At 50.0% G+C, this 19,178-nt stretch overlaps 1 long non-coding RNA gene across 5 annotated transcripts in view; it reads right to left on the bottom strand.

Moving 5' to 3' along the window:
* Nucleotides 1-19,178, bottom strand: part of LOC137206659 (uncharacterized) — a 119,020-nt gene that overhangs the window by 46,093 nt on the left and 53,749 nt on the right. For all 5 annotated transcript variants that reach the window (XR_010934785.1, XR_010934786.1, XR_010934787.1 and 2 more), the window contains exons 3-4: nt 9,856-10,013; nt 1,351-1,500 (exon numbers count right to left, since the gene is read on the bottom strand). This is a non-coding gene — a long non-coding RNA (uncharacterized lncRNA). The remainder of the gene's footprint in view (nt 1-1,350; nt 1,501-9,855; nt 10,014-19,178) is intronic.

Consider the following 19,178-nt stretch of genomic DNA (forward strand, 5'->3'; position numbering starts at 1 on the left):
ATCATTTCCAAATCTTACATATACGTGCGTGTATATATTTTTTACTTTTCTCTCTCTATATTTTTACTTACCATATACGATATTTTTTATATTTAGTTTTATTATTAAAAATGTCAGTAGGATTTATCTAGGTGGAGAGATTATGGTGATTATCCATTTTGAATTTTCTTTAAAAACTAAAAAATCTTAGTAAATGTTATATCTTTTATTTATTTATTTTTTTTGCGGTACGTGGGCCTCTTACTGTTGTGGCCTCTCCCGTTGCGGAGCACAGGCTCCGGACACGCAGGCTCAGCGGCCATGGCTCACGGGCCCAGCCGCTCCGCGGCATGTGGGATCTTCCCAGACTGGGGCACGAACCCGCGTCCCCTGCATCGGCAGGCGGACTCTCAACCACTGCGCCACCAGGGAAGCCCCCAAAATGTTACATTTTTAAAAAGGAGATTTGGAAAGTGGTTGGAGCAGAGTCTTATCCACAACAGTTGTAGGGAGACTTGGGTGCCACATAAGACAGAAGTCAACAGTTCTTTGCTTTTCACTGAAGTCTGCACATAACTTTGCAACTGACGCAGAGCCACCTGCACATGAAGAGCTTGGTTTGGGAGGCTGCCTGATGCCCCCAAGGGCCTGGCACGTGCCCAGGTGCCATCCCTAAGCAGAAGGGCCTTTCTGGGGCTGTGCCTGGATGGCAGTGGTAGAGGTAAGGTGACCCAGGGAGGAGCAAAGCTTGGCAGAAATGAGACCAGGACGCCCCTGGGTGTGGGGAGAGGGTGTGCCACTGCCAGCTGCCTGCAGGAGGCTGTCAGAGGAAGTCAGGTCCAAGGTGGGGAAGTAGAACTCACCCTGCAGGCAGCTGTTCCTGATACCACTGCACAGCCCCGGGGGCCAAATGTCAAATTTGGATCGGAGGGCTTTGGGGTTCCCACCGGCCTGGAGCCTACGAGCCAAAGCCCCAGAATCACACTGGGCTTGCTTCCGTAACTCACTTTCATCCTGGAGGCAAATGGTGCCCTGGATGGGCCTCTGCTGCTCAGAATCAGGATGTGCAGCTGGGCCAGGACAGCTGTCTCTGAGCTGGGGGGCACTCAGCTGAGCTTGCCTGGGTCCAGACCTGGTGTGCTGGATCGTGCTCTACCAGACTGGCTAAGGCTGGGGAACCCTGTTTCCCAGACTCTCCTCCCCTAAGTGATTTTGGGTTAAAGCTTGATGTGAGAGGAACTTGTGTAAGATTTGGAAGGTAGCAGTAAAGCAGCAACCACTACTCTCAGAAGCTCGTGAGGCCTTATACTACTGACACTGAGCACGGGTACCAGCTCATCCTTACTCCCCTCTGCCCTGTGTCCAGCTCACCTTCCCAGCTGCTGGCCTTGCTGACCAACCATGGCGCCAGGCCCCCACGAGTGTAGACATCAGCCTTGGCTTTTGGGGATGCACGGTGTTAGAAGCGGGCCCAGCTGGATGTGCTTCCTCTCCAGGGAGCTCCTACCCAACAACGCAGGCCTGGCAGGATAAGAAAAGAGATGGTTACACCTCTCTGGTCTCACATGCCTGAAGTCAAGGTCGTCTTATGACTGGTGTGAATGTAGCTAAAAGCCAAACAACAGGATGCAGGCCTGTGTAGGAAAGGCAATTAGCAAAGACATTTCTTGCATCTCTGTTTTCACTTATCTAATTCTTATCTAATTAAATAAGATGCTCCGCTTACAGTAAAGGCAGCCACTCCTACAGACCTGGAGACTTGCTCAGCTAGGGGACTTTGTAGCTCTCACTTAACAGGGGTATTTGTAACAAAAGTTCTTACTTTTGGTAAAAAAAAAAAAAAAAAAGTTTTCCTCTAGAATAGAAACAGAACACAGAATTTTGACTTGTGAACGTGTAATTCTTCCTCCTTTTTGGTACCCCTTAGTGGTGCCAATCTATTCTTTAGCCCATGCGATGTAAAGAAAGTTACAGAACACATCTCAGAAGCACCTCTGGATTCTGTCTGCATTCACTGAGATGTCATCTTTGGACACTCACCCCATAAGCCCTCAGTGCTTCCCTATCAGCAGTGCCTTTTTTGTTGTTTCAAAATAAATATACGGAGACTTCCCTGTTGGTCCAGTGGTTAAGAATCTGTCTTGCAGTGCAGGGGACACCGATTCGATCCCTGGTCGGGGAACTAAGATCCCACATGCCGCAGGGCAACTAAGCCTGCGTGCCGCAACTACTGAGCCCACGTGCTCTGGAGCCCACGCGCCACAACTAGAGAGAAGCTCGTGCAGTGCAACGAAAGATTCCATGTGCCGCAACTAAGACCCAATGCAGCCAAAAAAAAAAAAAAAAAAAAAAAACACGGTGGATACTCCGAGTTCTAAATTTTTTCTCCTCCTCTCCTCAGCCTTTCTCCCTCTTTCCTATCCAAATTGGCACGTGAACGCATTTGCCTCGGGTAAGTTGGGGACAGGGGAAAGCTAATGGAAACCAGTGAGTGTCTCCATTGTGATTGGCACCCAGGCCCCCTCAGTCTCATGAAAATGTTCTGGTTTTTATTTCAAAAATGTATAAAAAGGGTTTCACAATACCATAGGTGCTCAGTTATAAATGAAACTGAACGGAAGAGTTTAGGATGAAGAGCAGCAGTGTCCTGACCACCGCCCCTCACCCCCATCCTACTTGCTCTGGGACAACCTCTCTGAACAATCCCTGCCTAGAGTTGCTCTGGTGGCAGCTGGAAGGCTACACGATATGCCTCTTCCTCTGCTTCTTCACTTGTCAAGTTAGGGAGTGACTACTGACCCTGCTGGGGTCCATAAGGACTTAGTTGATTTACACCACCCTCTTCTCCTCCTCTCCCAATGACTGACAGCTATGTTCTTTCCCTTTCTTGTGTTGGTTACCTGAGTGGAGTCTTTTAACACCAGGCGGGGCATGCCAACAACTGGGCTTCCTTCGAGGGTGGGTGGAAGGTGCCCCGATGCCCTGAGTCCCCGTTGGAGGAAGGCAATTCTGGGGCGTGGATCCCCTCTGTCCTGATGGCCCAGTGGTCTGCCGGGGCGGGTGTTTCATAACCATCCCACTGCCAGTCCTCCTCGTGCTCCCCCACTCTGCTGAGTCCTGTGTCATGGCTCCCCCTGCCTCATTTCATGGTTCCATGTGGCCCCATCCACTTTCTCGTCTTCCAGAAACCTGCTGAAGTTTCTCATTCACTGATAACCATTCCTCGTGGGTACACTCCTTTTTTTAAAAAAATTTATTTATTTTATTTATTTTTGGCTGCATTGGGTCTTTGTTGATGCGCTGGCTGCAGTGAACAGGGGCTACTGTTCGTTGCTGTGCGCGGGCTTCCCATTGCGGTGGCTTCTCTTGCTTCAGAGCACGGGCTCTAGGTGCGCGGGCTTAGTAGCTGTGGCGAGTAGGCTCAGTAGTTGTGGCTTACGGGCTCTAGAGCGCAGGCTCAGTAGCTGTAGCGCACGGGCTTAGTTGCTCCGCGGCATGTGGGATCTTCCCGGACCAGGGATCGAACCCGTGTCCCCTGCATTGGCAGGCGATTTCTAACCACTGCGCCACCAGGGAAGCCCCATTCCTTCTTTATTTCTATCCTTTACTCAGTCTGTCTCTGCAACAGGAAAACCACATCAGCTTTTTAACAGGTCTCAAGACGCCAAACAGAGGCTTGAGGTTGGCAGCCAGAGGCAGTCCAGGCAGACAGTCTACAAAGGGAACCTGTGCACGATCTTCTGATGATGGCCTGCCTGGGCCTTTCTGGGTTCCCTTTATAGATGTTCCAGACGATTCCATCCATTCCAAACCTCCTCGTGGCTTTAAAACAATTGCTCACCCCAGGGGCATTTGGGGAGTATCAAGTCATGTTTTAAATGGTGGAGATAAGCTGGCTGTTGGATGAAACCAACCTATGCGTCTCCTTCTCCCACGAAGATGGTCTCTCTGTCCATGAGTGGACACCCTTCTGCCAGCCTGGTCGGTCATTCAAAGGGCAACCAGTTCTTGTGAAGCCAAGTGAGAGTTTTGAATGATCCCAAAAATCTCTGTGAACACGTTTTCCATCTGTGAGTCTTGTGAAAATCCCATGAGGCTGTGTTATCCATTTTCCAAAGCAGACCAATGGCTACAGAGGGACTCTGCCCCAGTCTCTGGACTGACCCCAGGTGCTGAAGCTGGGTTTCTAGACAGGTCTGGCTGCGTCGTCCTGAGCAACTCCCAAGCCACTGAGCCCCCCTCTGCCCCATTCCCTGCAACCTGTGCACCCGCACCAATTCATGGCTGTCCTGGTTACACACTCATTTTCTACCCGTCAATCTTTGGGGACTAAATCTATTACCCAAAAATGTTGCCACGCCTGAGCAGCCATTGTGGTTCATTACGTGCAGAAAGCCTGAGGTAGCCCCACATTGTCTGTGGGAAAGAGGGGGGTACTATTCTCAGGGGGGTAGGTCCCTCTCCTCTGTGAGCTGGATTCTTGGATAATGCACAAACAAAACTCTGCAGGATAAAGCGTCACTGGCTCTGGTTTACTTTTATCTTTTTCCAAAGAGCTTTAATTAAGACTTTAATAGAACTAAAAACGGTCAAAGTGTAGTCAGAGCCCAAATCAGCGGTAACAAAACCAAGCTGGATCCAGGATGAAAATGCTGCCTGGAACATCCACAGCTGGGAGCAAACTGGATTCACCTGGGCTTGTGATGGGTGGGGCTCTGAATGAGGATGCGAGGTGCCTGGACAGGGGTGGGTGGAGCCTGGATAGGGATGGGAGGGGCCTGGATGGGGATGGGTGGAGCTTGGATGGGATGGGTGGGGCCTGGTTGAGGATGGGTGGAGTTCTGCATCTTCCATCAGTGATTGGAATAGGAGTAACAGGAGGGCAGAGCAGGCATGTGAGAAGAGGTGTGATTGAAGGGGAGGCCATGACCTTTGGACTCGAAACATAGTTCTGGCACTTTGCCAGCTGTATAAGATGAACAAGTTCTTTGCCTTGTCTCCTCATGAGTAATAGTCACCTTTTGTGCAGATCAAATGGTTGGTGCATGCAAATCACTTTGCACAGTGCCTGGCACCCAGATGGCTCTAGGACTGTGCTCTTTTCTTTCCTTCTTCTGGATTTCCCATGCTCTTTCCTTCCAAGGGCTGGGCAGTGCACAGGAATTTATGTGCGCATGCATGAGGCCTGAATGCACCTGGATGTGTCCTCCCCTTGGGGAAGGTTTAATGGACCAGAAGCCAGGAATCAGGAGACCCAGGTTCTGGCCCCAGCAGTGCCTCTGACCTGCTGCTGTATGACCTTCAGCTTTCCAGATGCAGTTGGAGGGTTTTAGACTAGAGTTTCCAGCTTCCTTGAGTCAAAGGAACCCTGGATCCACAAGAATGCCCCTACAAACCCCACAGAGTCCTCAGTTCTTGCCCCGTGGGTGTTGATGGTGGGAGATCCCCTGCCCTTTAGCTCCCACTAGGTTGCCGTGTGTCACTCTCATGGCTCATGGGCCTCTGGCGGTGGGGGGGCCTGGTCACAGTCCCTGCCCACTGCGGGAATTTGACGCCCACAGGCCAAGGATACATCTAGACCTAACCGAGGGTAGCCAGGGTGTGCCCATGGGGGAAAGCTGGTCTCCTCCCAGCTCTGGGCTGTGCCCATTGGAGCTGGATGAAGTATGGCTGCCTCACCTCCTGTGGCCAGCAGGGAGCAGCATCACACACCAGGCGTGAGCAGGGTCCTAGGTGGGGGTAAGAACAGGGGGCTCTGTAGAGCTGGGAGGGGTTAAGACTGACCCCTCCCTTCTGCCACTGGCAGTTCTCTGGCCCCATAGTAACTAGAAATGAGCCCAAGGGATTCTTTCTCCAAATACCCTTGGGTCCTTCACTTGGGGCAGGCACACAGCACACAGTATCTTGTCTTGGACCTGAACAGAAAGACTGGATAAGGATGTGCAGAGCCATCATCCAGCCACATCTGAGGACCATTCTGAGTCCTGGGGCACATACTTCCACCCAGCTAGCGCCTGGCTTCTCCTGGTTGAAGGTAGGTGCTTAATTGGTGCTCCCTGGTGTGGCCGTGGAAGTCCTTCCTTTTGCTCCCCTAGTGACAAGCACACCGGGACGAAACAACCCTCTTTGGAGAGGCCATTTCACAGTTATTGGTTTCATTAGAATGTTTTTCTTTCTTTCTCATCTTTTCCTTTTTCTGGATGGGATTATGGCCGCTGCTGCCAACCGTTCCCAAATCTCATGTCAGGTGCTGCCGACCTGCAAGGTTAATTGGGTCAGAGCCCCGTTGGGTTGCAAGCTGCCTGAGCATTGTCTTGGACAAGGGCAGGCTGCTCACAGATTGTTCTTCCACAGTGATGGTGGCCTGTCTTTCCTGGTAAAATATGAGCTTCTGCCAACGTTGGTGCCCTCCAATCCGATTCTGGAAGGTCAGGGCTCGCCTGCTCAGAAGCTGGGGCAGGGGAGGGGGCGAGGACAAGGAAGTGACACCAGGCAGGCCTGATGCCCTTGACCCAGATGCTGCTCTGAGGCCCGCCCGCCTCTCAGGGGAAGACTGCACATGTGGGGACAGAGAGCCCTGGGTTTGAATTCTTGCTTCTCGTCCTACCAGCCTGGTGACCTTGGGTGTGTCACTTGGCCTGCCCCAGCTTCAGTGGCCCCTTCTGGGAGATGGGTCCACAGCCATAGGGCCGTGATGCAGGTGCACTGAGCAGAGGCGAGGCAAAACATCAAAGACACACTTAGTGCTAAAATGCCTTAGTTCTCTCTGCTCCCAGTATGGCCCCCTGGGCCTGGAATTCCTCCACTTTAGTGTTGAAGCGAGCATAGCACCCTCCTCCGGGGTGGTCACCTGAGCTTAATGGTTTAAACAGCATGTGACCAGCCAGCCTGTTTTAACGTGGCCGCTACACTCTTTCCCCCCTTGTCTTCACTCCATTGGGGAATGTCAGCCCAGTCTGGGGTGAGTTGGTGTGGGGCCCAGGCTCCCTCTCCTTCGCCTGACAATCACCTGCCAGCCCTTCCTCTACCTGCCCGGCAGCATCTGTCCTGAGTCTCTTGTGGTGCCAAGGCTTTGGCTTGGGCTCTGGTTACAGCGGCTACCAGGGCGAGCCCTGATAGGAAAGCGAATATGTTTTTTTGTGTCAGGAATAACATTGTGTGAAATAGGGAGGAAGCTGGGTGGGTGTCTGGCCTGGTTCTAGGTGCTCGGGAGACATCAGTGGACAAAATCAGACGGAAAAGTTGTGTGGGGTAAGGGCTGAGAGTGCAGCCAGGTAGGGCAGGGGACACTGCTGGGGAGGGGTTACAATATCAAATAAGGTGAGGCCTGTTAGGGGATGCCTCAGTGAGAAGGTGACATTTGAGCAAAGACTTGAAGGACACAAGAGAAGTAGCCAAGTGGAGACCTGGGGGAAGAGAGTCAGTGCAAAGGTCCTGAGGCTGGAGTGTGCCTGTGTGTTTCAAGCCCAGTGATGGGAGCTGAGTGAAACCACCGAAGGATTTTGGTTTTCACTTTGAATGAGATGGGAGGCACTGCAGGGTTTTGATAAAAGGAATGACATTACATGCTGTGGGGAGGTGAGGACAGAGAGGGTCAACCAGTTAGCAAGTGGTTACAGTAATCCATATGTGAGATGATGGTGGCCTGGACCAGGGTGGTTGCCGGGAGTGGTGAGAGGTGGATGGGATGGTGTGAGGGAAAGAGAGGAGTCGAGGATGGCTCCAGGCTTTGGCCCAGACGATGGAACCTGCAGTGATAGGGCTGCCATCAACAAGGATGGGGAAGACAGTGTGAGGCGCAGGTTTTGGATGGAAGATCAGGGGTTCAGTTTTCAGTTTGGATGTCTATTAGACGATCCCATGGAGATACCCAGTAGGCATTTGGAGATAGGAGTCCAGAGTTTGAGAGGAAGATCCAGGCTAGGGATGTACAAATGGGAGTCATCAGTCTATGGATGGAATTTAGACCGTAAGACTGAACGAGGATGAGGGAGTGAGGGCATATGAAGAAAAGAGGAGGACGGAGGTCTGAGCCCTGGAGCCTTTCAAAGTCAGGAAGTCAAAGAGAAGAAAAGGAACCAGCCCAGAGGGCCGAGAAGCTGCCAGTGGGGGATGGGACTGTGAGTAATGGGGGTCATTGCTGACCTTGACAAGAGCACTGTGACGGGCCGAATTGTGTCCCCCCAATTCAAATGTTGAAGCCCTAAGCCCCCTAGTACCTCAGATTGTGACTGCATCACCTTTAAAGGGGTAATTTATGGTGAAATGAGGTCACTGGGGTGGCCCTACTCCAATAGGACTGGTGTCCTTATAAGAGGAGAAGATTAGGACACACACGCACACACATAGGGGGAAGACCATGTGGGGACACAGGCAGAAGATGACTGTCTACAAGCCAAGGAGAGAGGCCTCAGGAGAGACTGATGCTGCCAACATTTTGATCTTGGGCTTCCAGACTCCAGAACTGTTGAGAAATTTCTGTTGTTCTAGCCACCGAATCTGCTGTACTTTGTTATGGTGACCAGAGCAGACTAATTCAAGCACCTTCAGAGGAATGGTGGGCAAACTCCAAGTGGATGGACTTAAGAGAGCATAGGAAGAGAGGGACAGAGATGGGAGAAAGTGGAGAACTTTTCAGAGTTTTACTACAAAGAAGAGCAACGACAGGAGTGCTAGCTTTCAGAAGAAGTGGGATCAAGGGATTTTTTTTTTCCCTTTCCTTTAAAAACATTTTTTCTTCTTTTTTTTTGACAGGAGATAGAACAGCTTGTTTTAATGCTGCTGGGAATGATCCCGTAGCCGTCACAAAAGTGATGATGTCGCAGGAGACAGAGGGCCTGTTGCTGAAGTGAGGACCATGGTTGGTGGGAGGGAGGGTCTGGTGCCCAGAGGAAGACCTGGCTCTGAGGCCCAGATGGTCCACCCGTGGAAAAGGCAGAGTTTATGGGAGCAGCTTATCAGGCAAGAAAGAGGATTGCGTGGCCTGCCCAGCACACTGCTTCGGTTATCTCCGCCTTTCACTGTCTTTGTGGTTTTTTACAACTTGTAAGTTGTAGAACATTGATAATGATGCAAATGATTCCTGTCCATCGAAATGCAAATGAAGTGCGGCTCTTGGAAAGCAATTTATTACCGCCCTGTGGACAGACTGGTTTTGCATCTATTTGCAAATTCATTTCAGAGTCCTTTATTGTGATTCTTTCAATTCTCCTTTAAACCATCAGTAACATCTTACTAGTTCCCTCATTAATTAATGAATTAAATATGACCTTTGGCAGGTGTTCATTTTATAGTTGTATGAGAGTCATTATTTTACCTTAAAAAAGTATCCTTTTGCAAGATGCCAATAGATGTGATGAAATAAAATTCTTATTTTATGGCAAGATGAGAAAAATTTGAACAGAATTTTTATTTGCCTGTTTGGGCCTCCTCCCTCCCCTTTAGTGTGGACTGTGTAGGTGCACTAACCAGACCTCTTTAGGAGATAATCTTCCTTCTTAATCTTGGAAGGGGCCACGTGAACCATGACCCACTGCTTGCTTTGTACATGCAGATCTGGATTGTGTAAACTGTCAATAATAAGTCAGTTGATATATAAACCTTTGTCCAAAAACTTATATAACTGTGCTTTGACCTCTAGCAGGCAGAACAGTCCTCAGAGCTTTCTGAAAGACTGTCTCCTGCTTTATAATCCTCAGGTAGGCTGGAGTAAAATTTTCCATTTCTTTCTTAGATGGACTACTGATTAATCTTTTTGTTGACAGATGCTGGGTGTCTTTGTATATTCTCTTTTGATGGGTGAAAATTTCCCACGATATTGGAGCTTGGAGCAAAAGCAGACCCCCGCCGCATCCCTCCGCCTCCTGAAACCCTTACCTGGAAAGCGCTGAGTGCAGGAGGGAGACGCGGACGATGTGAAGCGACTCTGTATGTGCATCCATGAGCTGAGTCCTGGCCGGGCGATGGCCCAACCTTCCCGAGAGTGCAGCCCCCTGGACCTGTGTGGGTTGGAGGGAGGCTCCATTGTACTCTGGCTGCAGGTAGAAACATGATACAATCATATTTCACCCCCACATCACCACTAGCCCAGAAATGCCTAATTTGGTTTATTTATTCATGTGACTACAACCCTGATGAAGGTGGGGCAATCCAGTGGGCTAGTGTGACCCCAAGGGGACAATGCCTCCCACACAAGTTCTGGCCCTGAGACAAGCTACTTCAGGATGAAAAAAAAAGGCACTGAGCTCAGACCCCAGCTCACCTCCCCTCCAGGACACCCTCTGGGACCCATATCTGGTGTGACCCTTCTGACATATACAAAAATGCCTCAGTGTTCCCGAATCTGGTTATATTTGGTCTTGTGCAGGCTTCTCAGAAATATTCACCTTACTTCTGGGTATACATATATATATTGATTTGTGGCCTATTCCAGTCCTTAAAACTCTACTCAATTTTTCAGGCTTGGACCAAGTGCCACCACCTCCAGGCAGCCTTACCAGATTGCTCACAGATTGAATTCACTGCTCTCTCCTCTGTAGCTCAAGTCCCCTTCCCACATTGAGTACATTTAGATGTTTAAATTCTGTTTCCTCTATTAGACTCACTCATTCATTCATTTATAAATCCATTTGGCTGAACTTGACTGAGCCCCTGCCATGCACAGGCCTGGTGCCTTCAAGTGCTGTATCCCCAGGCAGGTTTACGTTCCTAGCACTGAGCACAGCACCTGCCTGTTGGGTAACAGGTGTTTGGTAAATAAGTAGATGCTGTGAACCCATCTGCCCAACCCTCCTGCGCTCAGCACATCTTTGTTTAGACTTTTACCTGCGCCTTTGCTGATCACACTTTAATGAACATTCTTCCTCCCTTGATGGGAGAGCTGTGGCAGTGTGGTAAAAACTGTTGGTCAGACTGTTGGAGTTGCCTGCTGCTCTGGCCTGGGCCCCCGGCCGCCGGGTTCCCACGCTGGCTGCGCTTCAGACAAGCCTGCCCAGCCCCACCGTCCTCCTCCACGGCCTCTGAGAGGTGAGGGCAGTGGGCTTGCTGGAGCCTGTCCAGGTGGTGTAGCTGTTGCCATTACCTGCATCAGTCTCTTGGGGCGGCCGTAACAAAGTACCACCAAACGGGTGGCTCGAAACAACAGAAACTTCTCTCACAGCTCTGAAGACCAGAAGTCCAAAATCAGGGCGTCGGCAGGACCCCACTCCCTTCCCAGGCTCTAGAGGGGATCCTTCCTCACCTCTACAGGCCTCTGGGGGCTGCTGGTGTTCCTCGCTGTGCCTTGGCCTGTGCACACATCACTCCAATCTCTGTTTCTGTCTTTACTTAGCCTTATTCAGTGTGTCTCCCTCTGTGTCTCTTCTCTTCTTTTAAAGACACCAGCCACTGGTGTAGAGCCCACTCTCACCCAGTACGACCTCATCTTAATGACATTTGCAAAGATCCTGTTTCCAAATAAGGTCACATTCTGAGGTTCTGGGTGAACGTGAATTTAGGGGGACACTGTTCAACCACCACACAGCCCTCCTGGGCAGAAATCCGGCATCACCCACATTCCCAGAGCGCTGCCATGGGTGTGCAGGGACGGGAAGAGGACCCGGATGGTTGGGCCCCTCTCATGGCAGCCACCCGCCTGATCCAGTCATGACTCTCCTTCAGCCCTGCCTGGGGGCCCCGAGGCCCCCCCGGTCCGGCTGTGGTTGAGCCGAGAGTCCTGCCCAGGCTTCTGGTTCTGAATCTGAGTCTCTTCCTAGAGAGACAGGTTTCTTCCGCAGTGTGCACCCTGGTCGTCCTTGGGCTGCCCTGTGTCTGGGTGAGCAATGCCACCTGAGGGGGCCCAGTATGGCATTTGTAAGCACAGTGTGACATTCCTAGGTAGCTCTGCAGCCTCTGGGGGCAGAAGCCCTGGTTTCTGACACGTAAATTACTGTGTTGTTGCCAATGTAAGTTGTAAACACAAGTAAGCCCACGTCACAAATCCACTTTTATTAAAACATGTAACTTTTCAGTGTTATGGGTCCAATTTTCACTAAAGGAGGGAGATGACCAAACCATCTGAGCAAGAAAAATTAAGGACAACTCTTTACCAATCAGTGGGGACCCTAAACGCATGAGTGAAAATGAAGATAGCCATTCCAGTATTTTATGTTAATTAAACTCTGGATATGACTCAGCTTGTAGAGAAGTGAAACATTGGTTCTTCGTCAGGCTGTTCAGAGTGTTGTCCTTGGGAAAGAAGTTGGGCGAGTTGGGCCTTGTCTGTTTATGTTCATTGCTGTGAGCATCTCTGCCCTGAAGCACCAAGATGAGGCACAGCCCCGCTGCACAAAGGTCTTTTCTTATGAACACAGTCAGTTTGTGTGAGCTTCTTACAAGGGTTAAGGTGTCTGGGCTTGGATGCCCGGGGAACCTGGGTGCCTCGGGCTAAGAGCCTGGTGGGGCTCTGCCCCGCGCTTCCCAGCTCAGCCTCTTTGAGCTTCAGTCTCCTCCATGGTACCCTGGGAATGATGCCAGCAGCCACCTCAAAGGCTGCTGTGAGGATTAAATGCCTCCTTCCAGGAGAAGGGCCTAGCACTGGGCCAGCACGCGCAGTGGGCGCTCCGTGAAGCCAGCCGCTATTATCCACACTTGCCTGATGAGCGCACGCACAAATGTGAAATTATCAGCCCACCTCATAGGTGGGCCTTTTCCTCCCTCAGAATCACTCCCAGCAAGGAGCATCTTCTCCCCTTGCAAACTCTGGGGAAGTGTTTATCAGATGTGAACCCAGGAGCTCTGTCTGCTCTTGGCATTCAAGCCTCAGCACAGAACCACCATGATTACAATTCTTACTTTTATCTGCTCTTTAAAGTAAACAACCAGTTCACACCCCGAGAGCTTACAGATTGGTAGGATATAAATACATCAATTTGTTTTAAGCTGTCGGAGAGAAGAATGACATTTTTAGCATTGAGAAGGGCTGAATCATGGTCTGGAGGGATGCAATTGGATTGACTGCTTTGAGGGGTCAAGTGTAATTTTAGAGTAGAATTAGTATGATTCGTGATAGAACTGTTACACCTACCCACCCCCCCAACCCCCCCAAAAAAATTCAGTTCCAGGCAAGGATTATGTATCTTTTTATTTAGTCGTTTTTCCGAAGTTTAAGATGTGCTTTTGGAGGGAGGTGTTTGTGAGTCGTGAAGCATCTGAAATCGCCTCTTCCTGCTGAGCACGTCTTTGTTCCAAATGTCAAAGTCATGGGGAAGCGCCAGGATGACACCTGAGTGATGGCCCAACAGATCCCATATCCCGGAGGTTCCAATCAGTTCCTTCCATTATCCCACCGTTGCTTAAGGGAGTGGACTGGGAAAAGCTCAGTCAGAACAAATGGACTTACAGGAAGAACTGAAGGGAGGCACCCACGAAATAGCTGAAAGACTTTAAAGCCACTGCACCTTGTATACTATTAAGAAGGAGGAACAGAATTCCAAAGCTCTTAACCTTGGTTTCCTCATCTGTCTGACGAGGCTCATAGTGACCTGGCTGCCTTCTTGAGGGTCATCTTGGGGGTCAACTGAGGAGAAGGTACCTTGGAAATGTGAAGGTCGCTGGTTATACCTCGGGGGCAGCTGGATGCCTGCCGCACTGGGACTTCCCCAGCCCCTCTTCCTGGCTTTCTCTTCTGCCTTCCCATAACAGGGATTGATTTCAGAGTCTGAGGTCACGTCTACCGACCAAAGCTACTTTGAAAGAAAAACCAGCTGGATTCGGGCCAGGTGCCTCTTTCTTGGTTTGTTTTGGGGGAAGAAAATTTTAGAATCAATAATCAGAGGTTTGAATTAGTTAAACTTTATTTTTCAAAATAACCAGTTGCAGAATTGAAGCATTACCCACCACACACACCCCGTTCCAAAGCCCTGACTCTTCCACTTGCAGCTCTTGCAGTGCCTTTGTGGGGATGAGTCTTCACCCTGAGGCCCTTTGCTGTTGAAGGAAGAAGGTACATACGTACACCCAGACGCAGCTCTATCTATGTACTAGGTTAGCCAGTAGCACAATATTTCTGGATGATCTTCAAACTATTCTGCTCAGATTTATTTCAAGTGTGGATTTAGTTTCTCTCCTGCACTGTTACTAGTTGGTAAGGACGAGTTTTGCCAAGGTAATTTGTTCTACTCTGGCCCAAGTGAGATGCAAAAATGAGAGACATGAAATCTTCAAAGTGAGAAAGGAAACAGCATAAATTCTCAAGTGAAGCACCTGCCGGCATGGGAAGGTCCCAGGGGAAGGCTGTGAAAGGATTCTATAAAGTTTTAATAGCTTAAGACCTAAGGTAGCAGAATTAAATGCAAGCTGGGGACCAACTCTTTTCTCGATCATATAAAATGTGAGAAAATCTCCATATCAACTCTGGCAGCTCCTTGGATCTGGGGGCAGAATGTGGGTGGACGCTTTGGAATTTCAAGGCACGCGTGAGTCCTTCCGATCTCATCAACAGAGATGGAGCCATTTGCTGGACCTGTGGAAGAGTACGGTACGACTGGCCTGTGGCTGCAGGACCCACCTAATAGCAGATACATCATGGAGTAGAAGATTTCAGCTTCCCAACGATGAGCGCAGATTCCTCATGTCTGTGCTGCATTCTTTAGTGCTAAGAAAGACCATTTTCTCTTCCTTTCTGCTGTGCTGTCAAGCAATGCTGCTGAATGTTGGCTTTACTCCCTTGGCAGTCATGCTACCTACCTACCTACCTGGCTTCCCTGAAATAATAAAATAGCAGTCCTTCTGTGCTTGCGGTTTTATTCAGGGAACCCAAGCAACAGTGCATTTGTAACTGGATGGCTTCTGTTCCTAAAGCAAAAGGGAGCCTAGGGCCACAGGCCAGACGGCATCAGAGCTGGTAGGCACCGGCTCCCCAGTGAGCAGGGCCAGTCACTCACCCTGGCTGGATAGGGCTGTGGGCTGAGCTCTGTGCTTTGGGCCTGTGTTTTCTTGATGAAATAGCTCTGAGCACATTGGTATCTGGATCAAATATCTGCCACATTTGGAGACAGGGCTGCTCCTCCAGGGCCTCCGAGATGAAGTACAGATGCCTCAACCCAGTAGCCAACATCCTCCATGATCTGGAGGTGCCTGTCCTGTGGCCTAGTCCCTGCAGCACCTCCTGCCCAGCCGTTACATCTGCTGCAAAGGACAACTCCCCATCCTGGTTCATACGCTGCATCATCCTGTCTCAGTGCCTTTGCATGTGTCATTCCATCTGCTCTGATGCCTTTTCCTGCCATCTGTCAAAATTGTACCCATTCTTCAAGGCCCACCTCGCCTGCCATCTCCAGGGTCCCTCCCGTCGCTCCCCTCGCTGTCCTCACCAGCTCTGCAGTACCTCCTATTGCAGTCTGCTTCGAATCATGCCTATCTGAGTTTTTGCCTCTAGCGCTCGGTTTAAGATTCCCAAGAGCAGGAACCTATATGGCACATAGTAGGTGCCAATTAATCTTAGTTAATAGTATGGCCTTTGCAGTCATACCTACTTATATTCAAACCTGAGTTCTGCCTCTTCATAGCTGTGTGACTTTGGGAAAGTTACTTAACCTCTCTGGGCTTCAGTTTCCTAAAAATATTTTTTTATAGTGCTTCCAATGTGTGAGGCCCAGTGCCAAAGGCTTTACACACATTATCTTGTTTATATAATGTAATTCCTCCTTGTTGGAGACAATCATAGCACCTCTTTACCTGGGTTTTGGTGGCGTGATTGTGAGATAATTCTCAGAAGCTGCTCATGGCCTTGGGCAATTAACAGTCCATCTGGGTGGATAAGACCTCTCATGAGAATAGGTGAGTAACTCACTGAGTACTGTGAGTCATGCTACAGAATTATTGAACCCAAGGAGGTTGTGAAAACCCCCGAATTTGTAGCCAGTTGGTCAGAAGTGCAGGTGGCTGGGGACCCCCAAAAGCGTGGCTGGTATCTGAAATTAGGGCGGCTTTCAGGAAGCCCTTAACTTATGGAGTCTGTGCAAAACTCTGGTGGCATCGAATTCTGGGTTAGCCAGAACTGAATTGTGGTACACCCAGTTGGTTTCTCCTTTCCATCCAACAGGGAAAATATTCCCTCACACACTCCTGAAAGGAGTCAGGAGCTTGTGATCCTTCTCTCTCCAGTGGAGGCTGGTGTGGCCAGAGAGTTTTGTTTAGCACAACTAACCCCCATGCTGGGGATAAGCAGGCGTGAACCCTGGGCCTGAAAAGACCAATTACTTCTTATGTCCTCAACTAGAGGTGCCCCAAACCACTAAATGGCCCAGAAACCAAAGGCACAAATGAACGCAATCACCTTTCCCAAGTGGCAGAGGAGCCCTAAGAGAGTGTGTCTGGTGGGGTCTTCATTGCGATTAGGGGTGATGGTGTGGACGCAGGTTGAGGTTTTCACACAGCCCCACCGTTGGCTGGAGTTCCTGGCAGTGCTATCTTTGTGGAGTCGCTATTTAACTGGGTGACTTGCCTTGGCAGCCGCGGAGCTCTCCAATCTAACATATTTGACGCTTAATCACCCGCAGCACCAACGAAGCCCTGCTCTTTTTGTGTGGCTAAAAAATTACAACATCCAGACATGGCTCAGTCATGCTCTGTCTACACTGCATTTAAAACACCTTTGCCCACGTGGAGCGTCCACACGGGCCAGGTTTCCTATTAGGAGTGTGAGCTTTAAAAAGAAAGCACAGGGAAAGGCTCAGACCTCACTCTGGAAGGTCTTACTTCATGGGAAGAGACAGTGAAATTCTTGATTCCTCTCATCACATAGCCTAGAGTGGAGGGGAGTGGGAGGGAGGGAAGGGAGGGAAGGGAGGGGAGTCGTGCAAATGGACTTGAAGGGCCGAATGTGTATTTCTGGAGTGTTCAATCCTCCAGGGCTTACACACCCTCTGAAAGGGAAATGCATGGTTTCAGTAATGGATCTAAATCCCTCTGAAGGTCTTAATCTCACTGTGTTCACTGTTGGCTGGAACAAAGCCAATACCCCACATGGCCGGTTCCCAGCTGCTGCCTCCTGCTTTGTTTATTTTCTTTTTGACGCATAAACATCTGTTTCCTCGAGTATCTATCATCCAAGAATGGAAGCCTTGGGTAGGCAGGAATCTGGTCCCTCTTTCTTCTCTGTCGCACCTCCAGACTGGGCATGTTGCCAGCACATAGCAGGAGCTTACTGAATGTTTGTCAAGGAAACCTCCTAACTGGCCTCCCTGCCTCTGGCTTCACCCTCTTTCACCTGCCTACTTAGCCCATCACCTGTGTCATTGCTCAGGTAACAGGTGACCTGAGACGATGTTTATTTCCAGCCCCCAGATCTAGCCTGGCCCCCAGGAACCCCCCACCCTGCTTGTATTTGGTGATTCCCGCTTCTGTCTTGTGCCCTCCTTGCCATGGATCTTCAAGGTCTCCTCAGCCTGGGGTGCCCAGACCCTCTCCTTGCCTTGCTGTCTTCCTTCTTCACACGTTTTCTCTTCAGCTCAGCCCCCAGAGTGCCGTGCACAGTTGTAACCACTGAACGAAAATGTCAGCCACCACAGGTCCACCATGCTGGGCCCTGCACCAAGCAAGGCCGCCTTTGTTAAAGACTCCCATGTACATAATTGCCAATATAAGTTCTTTTTGTAATAACTTGAATGGAGCTGCAGCCAGCTGGAAGAAAAAAAATCTGTTTTTCCTCTAGCGGAAAAAACAATCCAATATTAGGGCACTCAGCCATTTGCACATCCGGATCCTTTTACCACAAATGGCTTAAGCGCCCAGGCACGCCACTGTACCCCTTCTAGACGGTCTGGGCACCAGAGCCAAATGAAGTTCCAGGCAGCAGGGGACAGAGCTCTCTGTGGCTTCCTGGAACTGCAGTCGCTGAGGAGACTTGATATGAGCAGCGACTGCAAATGGCCAGGAACCTGGTAATTGCTCATCAGAGTTGGTGCCCGGAGGCCGGGTGGGCAGAAGCTGGGAGAGACGCGCCCGCAGACAGCAGAGATGCCGTAGGTGCCGGGAGGCAGGTGGGGCAGGCGGTAATGTGAGCTTGACAGCGGATGTGTTTGCAGACATGCCTGTCATTCTCCCCTTGGGTTTGCCCTTCTGCGGGGGAAGTAGAGGTGGGAGGGTAAATAAATTTTATGCTATTGAAAAGCCCTGCTGTAACTGCCTCCAGAAGACGGGGGTCAAATCCCCAAAGACCTTTACCAGTGGAGCCTGTTTCCTATTCACAACCTCGGGAGGGTGAGAGTACCTCCCAAGGGTCTGCATCCAGTAACTGGTCACCTGTAGCCTGTGCACACAGCTTTGCCTGGGCCTCGCTAACTGAAAGCATCGATTTACTGCAGCCATCTGCACCTATTATCTGCAAAATATGACTTTTAATTAAATGAACAAGAATAGCAATGATAATTGCCAGTTGCTAATGCAACACAGGAGCTCAGACGGGGCAATGTGATCAGCAAGGTTTAGGGAAGGGTGGAAATAGACGGGGGTTGAAGCCCCCTAAAGTCAAACCCTGCTGGTTGCCACCATAGTCTGACTTGGGTTCTCCTTCAACATCTCACAGAAATTGCCTGTGAGTATTTTCTTCATCCAAAGCCCATGGGGGCCCTGACTCTCAGTGGCCACTGATCTTTGCTATCAGGTTTACTCGGCCCCAGGTCCCATCACTGGAAGTCTGGGGGTTTGACAAGAGATTCGCTGGAGATTACGTAGGGTTGCTTTAGTTCCTACAGTCTGTAAACTTGAAATGTACAAACCCAGTCTCTGACCCAGACTCATGGGCACAGGCCACTTCCAACCTTCTTTTCTTTTTAAATCTTAAACAAATTCACCTTTTCTTTAGCACATCACAAATATTTCCAACAGAAGTACTCTCTCCCCAGCATCCTTCTTCCCTGGTGTCCAGGTTTTTCACGGTGCTTTCTGGCTGCTCAGAATCCCCACTGGGGAACTGGGATGAGAGCCTTTTTCTTTACGCTTAGCAGCATCCTGTGTCATGTACCTGTTGGGAGAAGAGCTCGGGCTCTCCTGCCATCTAATCTGAGGGACTAGTTCACACTAAGTTATTAAAGACTGACAATTGGTGCAGTGCCTTGACATTCCCAGAAAAGATACATTAGAACTGGATTTTGACGAAGGATAAGGAGAGGCATCACAGTGGGCATTGGGGGAGATGTTTGGATAGAAACTTAACAACA

The sequence above is a fragment of the Pseudorca crassidens genome, chromosome 15, assembly GCF_039906515.1.
Source record: "Pseudorca crassidens isolate mPseCra1 chromosome 15, mPseCra1.hap1, whole genome shotgun sequence".
Lineage (NCBI taxonomy): Eukaryota > Metazoa > Chordata > Mammalia > Artiodactyla > Delphinidae > Pseudorca > Pseudorca crassidens.